Source organism: Monopterus albus, unplaced genomic scaffold (genome assembly GCF_001952655.1).
Source record: "Monopterus albus unplaced genomic scaffold, M_albus_1.0 scaffold612.1, whole genome shotgun sequence".
Taxonomy (NCBI): Eukaryota; Metazoa; Chordata; class Actinopteri; order Synbranchiformes; family Synbranchidae; genus Monopterus; species Monopterus albus.
The window spans coordinates 25,265-32,905 of NW_018128492.1; positions in this window are offsets into that span (position 1 = coordinate 25,265).

A 7,641-nucleotide genomic window follows, 5' to 3' on the forward strand; every position below is an offset into this window, starting at 1 on the left:
TTAGAAGAAGATAATGACCTGGGTCGCCTGAGGCGGATTGCTCCAGAGCTAAGGTGTCCTAACGACAGAGGCCCGGTCCCCTCTGGTATTACATGTAGCAGCAGGTTCCTGTTTGAGGAGCTCAGGCTGTGCACAGGCTGATGAGAGAGAGCAGCTCTGACTTATAATCTGAACCCAAGAGCCATAAAAGTGATGAGTGAAGTCTGAGGATCAGTGAAGAAACAGTGGAGTTTAAATCACAGCATCACACTTTACACTGTTGAACATTTTGTTATTGTACAACTTTACATCTTTAAAACCTGTTGAATCTTGGACATATGCTCAGCTGATAAAAACAGCACTGATGTGATTAAGAATTATAAAGTTTTTTTTTTTACCACAGGCCTGATGTTGTTGCAGTGACTTTACGTGTTTGTTTCACCTGAATGTGCAGAACCTGTGTTTCTGCTGAATGAAACTGAAGAAAACATCCAGTCCTTCACGTCTGCTGACAGAGATCAGAGGTTTGCGGCTTTATGAGGAGATTTATCTGGGTATCATGTAGCAGTGACAGCAGCAGTGTGTCTGTGAGGGAAGGCCAATAACATTCTTCTTAAAGCTGGACCCAGGGCTGGAGAGGACACACTGTCACTAAACACTAAAACTGTGATGGGACAAACAGGGAAAAAAAAACACTTAGTCTTAATTTTGGAAACAGAAGTTTCCCAAAACAAGTCCCATTGCAAAGGCCATTCACTGGGTTTTCACCGTATCACACGGGCTTTCAGACGTTCAGCAGTGAGGAAGACCCAGATGACTGAGAGTCAAAGGATGTGGAAGGAGAAAGAAGCAGTTCTCATGAACACCCCAGATCTGCTTCCTGTCATTTCCCAACACAAACTGACAGGCTGTAAAAACCTGTGTGAGACTTTGTGCAGGTCGACTTAAGTCTGACCAGTAGGTTTTAAACTCATGTTGAACCAGCGGGGGACGTTTGTTGACTACTTGATCTAACAGTTAATTTTTACCGTTCAATAGTTAAAATGTTACTTTAGCATGAGAGTTTGTTGAAGCAGGTTAAATAATGACTCTGTTATAGGTTAAATAATGACTATCCTGCCCAGTCTGCTGAAAACAGGTGAGTGAGTTTCACTGTGGACAGGAGGTACTTTTATTTAAACACACAGACATGGACTGAAGCAGTTACCATTTTAAACGGTAAGTCAAGATACTTCTAAATAGAAACCCTTCAAGATGAATACTGCCGTTCAGACCAGTGTTTTAACTGTTTACCAGAGAAACGAGTGTTGATGATGTGTCTCAGTGTGTCGGCTGTTCAGGCTGCAGTGTTTGTTTCTAATGGGACTGAAAAGAATTCATGTATGAACTGTGTTAGCAGTCCAACAATGAGACGGATCCACAGTGAAGGACAGATATTTACCATGAATTCCTACTGTCACTCTGTTGAATCCTAAAGCCAGCTCCGGGTGCTGATTCATCTCCCTTCCCAATGAGACCTACATAGAGGTCATTTAAAAAATCTAAATAAAATATCACCTTCAGTTTAGCATTAAAGTATAAAACAAGAAAAAAAATCAAACACTGCTGATCTAACAGGCCTACTTCTGTTTTTTTTTTTTTTGTTTTTTTTTACTTTTCACCATGACAATATGTTTGTTGGACTAATGCTTGTGTGGATTTTATTCCCTGGAATCTTGTGATAAAAACAGTGGCTATTTGGAATCACAACCTGGACACAAACCAGTGAGAAAGGAAAGGAGACACTGCTCTGTTGTTAATGCACCACTGTGGTAAGATGTAAAAAGGAGCCACATTCAGATGAATGAACAACTTAAACCATCTATTTATTATCGCCTTCAGGTTGGTAGCCCCCAGCTGATGGTGTCCAGTTAAACCAGTCACTGATGGTCCCAGCAGAGTGACAACATGGCGACTGCAGCACCAGGTAAGTCCAGTCAGACTTTATTAGTGTGGGTAACAGGGTTATTTGTATAGCACCAACTCACAACAAGTATCAGGCCATGCTGTCATAAATTTTCTGAGCCCCACAATAAGCAGCACCATTTCCCAAACCTAACCTGCCCTTAACACAAAACATCCCTGAACCCTGTCCTCACCCAAGCAAAGAGCAGCGATGTGGCTTAACCCACAGCGTCTGCATTGGATTTGCTCTGTAACTGGTCCGACTGGTCTGTAGTGGCGATCGCCTCTGAGAGCTGGGTCTACTCAGCTATCCAACCACTGACACTCAACCAGAATTGTCTAACAAAGGAAGAATGCAGCACTGATAGTCACAGTGAGGCAACTATACTATCACCAACACCAGTAATAATTAATCATAGAGGAACAATGTTATATCAACCTATCAGCTTTACCAAACAGGAAAGTCTTCAGTCTAATCTTAAAGGTGGAGGGTGTCGGCCTCCTGAACTGAGACTGAACGCAAACAGGACGTCCTTCTAGTCGTTTGTGTTTTCTAACAGAGAAGTGTGATGAGCAAACTGACCCCACATCTCACACACACCCCCGTCACAACATAGAAGATTTGTATTGTCCTTTTTTTATTTATACAACCCAGTCAGACAGTAAATAAAAAAGCATAAATGGTTTTATAGCTGTAAAGTGCTCATCTACACAATGAAGTCCACTCAGAAAGCTTTTATACTATTTTCCATTCATCCACACACTGATGTGGAGGAGCAACTTGGGGTTCAGTGTCTCGCCCAAGGACACTTTGACATGTGAACTGGACAAGCCGGGATTCAAACCACCAACCCTCCAGTTAGAAAATGACCCATAGCTGCACATACTGCTCATATTCATACTCGGTCTCTGTTTGCTAACATGCTATGAATATTTGATGGAATCATTATTTTTACATATTTTCTCACCACTATAATGATTCATTACATTTAAATGTTTGTAATTTCATAAACAGGACGTCACTTGGCTCTGTGTGATTTCAGTTGGTGATCATTCTTAGGCTTTTTGTGTCTGTATGTGTTTTACTGGTATTTCTACCCAGTAGCTGGTGGATGGAGGCAGAGGAACTGGACCCAACAGACCCTTAGCTTCAAATAGTGCAGCTGGTTTTGACATGTGATAGTTTTATTTTATGATTGAGCGCAAAATATTATTTCACTATTCTACATCTCTTTTCCTCATTTTAATCTCTGTACTAACAGCCTGGTCTCCAAATATTATACAAATAAGTTTTACTTAAAACTAAGCACAATTTAATTTGATCTAACTTTTTTTAAATTTATTGCTCATTATCATCAGAACTAGCTGACTACACCTGACATTGATTGTTTATTTTGTTCACAGCTTTAATCTAATTTATGAAACCCAAAGTAAAGCTTTAAGCTTCTTGATGGTTCTGGAATAAAATAAAAGTTTCTTAAAGATGCATCCTGTCATTTCATGTGTAACTTTAGTCTGAGTCTTATTTGGATCTAAAACTGAAGCTGTTACCACGTCTTGTTTTGTTGTTGCCTAAAACAAGTTAAAATACATTAAAAATAAAGCAGTGTTCTTCCAGAAACAGTGTCCCTTTAATTAAAGGTTCTACCTGAATGAATCCGTGTGCTGTGTCCTTGCAGAGACAGATGTTCAGCCGCCTGTAAAGCGAAGCAGCAGCTACAACTTCCTGCCACCTTACAGTGAGTTAACCTGAGTGTCAGGTTCAGGTTTGCAGACTCACTGGTGAATCTGCAAGTGTCAAGATAACAACTGTTGACACCTTCACTTATTTAGTGCAACTTGGATTAAGTCTGACCTAATTTATATTTTCTGATTCATGGTTTTCTTTTCAGTGTCAGAGCTGAAGGTCGTCCTGCTGGGGAGCAGCTGGTCTGAGAGGAGCTCAGTGGGGAACTTCATACTGGGAGAGACTGGGTTTAACAACGCACCTGAAGGCTTTGAGAGAATGACTGGCCCACTGAAGAACAAAACAATTGCTATCATCAACACCCCAGATCTACCATCTGACATTTCCCAACACCAGCTCACAGAGTTTGTAAAAGAGTGTGTGAGACTCTCTGATCCTGGACCTCATGTGTTCCTGCTGGTCCTACAGCCTGAAGACTTCACTGAGGAGCAGAGACAGAGTCTCTGTAAAGTCCTTGAAACTTTCAGTGATCGATCATTTGATCATTCATTGGTTTTGAAATTAACACCAAAAAAGACTTCAGGTTTAACTGGTAAAGACAAGAAAACATTAAAAGACATGATCAGAAAATGTAGATACAGACACTTGGAGCATAAGAACCTTGAACATGAAGAACTGTTAACACGACTGGGTCAAGTAGCAAAAGAGAACAATGGAGAGCATGTGAGCTATGAAGCATCTGAAGACACAGCAGATACTTTACCAGATGATCATCTAAAGTCCAGAGCAAAATGAAACAGACTACAATCATACACTGTAAGAAATGTCAGTGAAATTAACAGTGCTGTAAAATCACGACATCAAAAAAGTGTAAATAGAAAAACAATGAAGCAGTGTTTTGTGTACAATAATATTTAGTAAACTACTGAACCAAGCAAAACTGTTAATTAAAAGGAAAAATATGTTAAAATAATTATATTTCTATGTAGAATTTACAGATTAAACACTGAAAAACCCTTATACAAAAAACAACACAATACAGTTAACATTACAATTTTTTTTTACAACATTTAAAATAACGTTTTTTGTACGGAATAAAACCGTATTATATTTTACGAATAAATATGTTATACTTTACAGATAAGATTATGTACAATTACAATAAAATTATGTAAAAAAATTCATGTTCAAATGAATAACACTGATTGTCTTGGTACAATGATGTGCTGTGATGTGTTGGAAGCAGGAAATGGGTCTTGGGGGATGTTCTCACTATGCAGCAAAAATGGTTAAAGGAAGGGCAAGCACTGAACCAGCAATGGAGTCAAGGGCACCCAAGGTTCACTGATGTGCATGAGAAGCAGACAGTAGCCCGTGTGGTTTGATCTCACAGAATAGCTATTATAGAACAAGCTGAAAATTTTAATGCTTGCCATGATCAACAACTGGCAGAACAAACAGCGTATAACAGTTTGTTGTGTATGGGGTTGTGTAGCTGCAGGCCAGTCCATCACTCAAAGGCCCCTAAAGGGAGCATATGAGTGTCAGAGCAGGACTACGGAGCAATGCGATGCTCTGGGCAATGCTCTGCTTGGAAACCTTGACCTCCAAATTCCCCAATTCTTTGCTGCAGCTCATTTCCTCCTCTTCATCAATACAACTAAAGCCAGAGCTTTTCCTTAACAAGATAGACACATGGTGCATCCAAGTCCACTGGTCAAAAAACTAGTTAATATCTGCTAACTACCTCCTGGAAAGCCTTTTGGTTGCCTGGCAACTGGCGCCCAACATGTGAATGATTTGCACGTATGTGCCTTCCTCCCCTGTGCTGCGCCCAACCCCTGCGGCCAGTGCAGCGCATACCACGTCCTATCTGAAAACCTCTTAAGGAGGAGTCTTGGTTTGTCTGCCATTTTGGACTTCAACACAGTCTCAGTATTGTTTAATATGTACACTTAATTATTAATCTTCAGTTTTCCCCTTGCTAAATTACTCACCCATCCCAGCCTGCAATGCAAGCAAAGTCCAGCTCTCCTACAAAGTTCTACCTACACTAAAATTCTTCCTGTTTCAGGGCAAGTCTAAAATATTTGGGGGTGGAACCCCGAATGATGAGACCAAACAACGCCACTGGTCAGAATCAAACAGCGTGAAAACCCAAACCAAGTAACACTATAATCACAGTGGTGTAAGTCAGTGTTAATTCAAACATTAACATTAACATTTTGTATGCTTCTTTATGTTAATTCATTATGTTACATGAATTCCAAATAACCAGAGCATAAATTACATGTACATGTGGCAAAGTGGAAGTTTCTCAAGTGCTGTGACAGTATACACAGGACCATGAGTCCAAGTACACAAACGGACCCCAAACCAAAGATAAGTATATACATACATCCACACCCTTTACTGAGACGTTCCATCACGTCACCTCTGTGCAGACACTGGGTGGACAAGTCAGTTGCTACATGTTGTGGGAGACCAAGACGGCTAAGGTACTAGATTAGTTTCAGCCTCATCTATTCATCATATTTATTACATTTTACTTCATGCTATTTTAGTTTACTTCAATTATTCATCAGTACTTGTTATATTCGCCCAGTGGTGTGGTGCATATGGATGACCGAGGGCGACTCTCTGTGTGTAAGCATGACCTTGAGATAATGCCCAGTTTTGCAGCCCAGGCTAAAAGGCAGCACAAGGACACCTGTCACAGCCCAGAGAGGGAGGAATAGGAAAGAGCCTTTGAGGTAAATATTCATTGTTTTCAAGATGTCATCCTGTGACCAGCTAAGTTTTTAATATGAATGTTTATTATTTTTAAGACAACACTCTGTGACAGGTTAATGTGTTTATGAACCTTTTAATGAGCTGGACATGTTTGAATGACAGAGTGATGTGTCGCCTGTTACTGTTTGTCACCTTAGTGGAGTTTTGGACATGTTCATGATGGTTGGAGAAACAAGATGGTGCATGTAGAGAGTATAAACTAAGCTGTAAGAGCTCTGTAAACTGTTCTGCACCGCAGACCATTAAAAGAAATATTGCTTTTTGTGACCTTTTTACAATAAATCCAATGTCTTGCTTCTGACTGAAGAGACTTTTTTGTGTTTTTTCTTTCTTTTACAAAAGATAAGGGAATCATCAGTGGTGTCCTTTACTGGCCCAGGTCAAGTACCACAACAATGTTTCAATATTTAAATATCACACTGTATCACTTCTACTTTTCATAACATCCTGTTATCCAGAAAGACATAAGTCATAACTTCCACATTTCATGACTCAAGCAGAAAAAAAGAATACCAATTTCCAAGCACACAGACATCTACCAATATCAAGATTGACACTAAGTTAGTGTATGTATTTAGTGACAGAGCAGTGTATTACAACATGTCAAATAAGTGTGAATGTACAGTACAGTGCGATGTACAGTAATGGCCAACACAATTTGTAAATATTACATTGTGAAAATATGGATTTTTCCAAAATGTATACATTGCAAATATGCAATATGCTGGTTGAGATTGCTATTAACATAGTTTCAATTTAAATAACAACTCCAGGACTGTAAATGTACAAAAATGAAGCACTGTAAATAGTAGTTTTCTTATGGTAGTCCAACACCTTCACAATGACAAAGGGGAGCAGAAGAGTTACAATAATAATACAAATGATGGCAAATATTAGCCAGAATCCCTCCACTGGTAAAGCAGATATTGAATGCAATGTGTTGCTCCCTCTATCATAAACACAGTTCAGGTTGCTCTTCAGTCTGTAGATGGTTTTACACCTCTGTGTATTCTGCTGGATGTCAATGACTTTAAAAACCTCATAGGGAGGAATTAGCACCTGTTTGTTTTGTTTCAAGGCTGAGTAATATGTTATGTCTGCACCAAAACATGTGTATATCTCAAAACATGAAGTGTTCAGTGGGTCGTTCTGCTCATCTGAACCTAATGTGAAGGTACTGAACCGAATGTGTTTGTTAGAGGAAGTCAGATTTAAATGCGTCTCTGTTCTGTAATGTG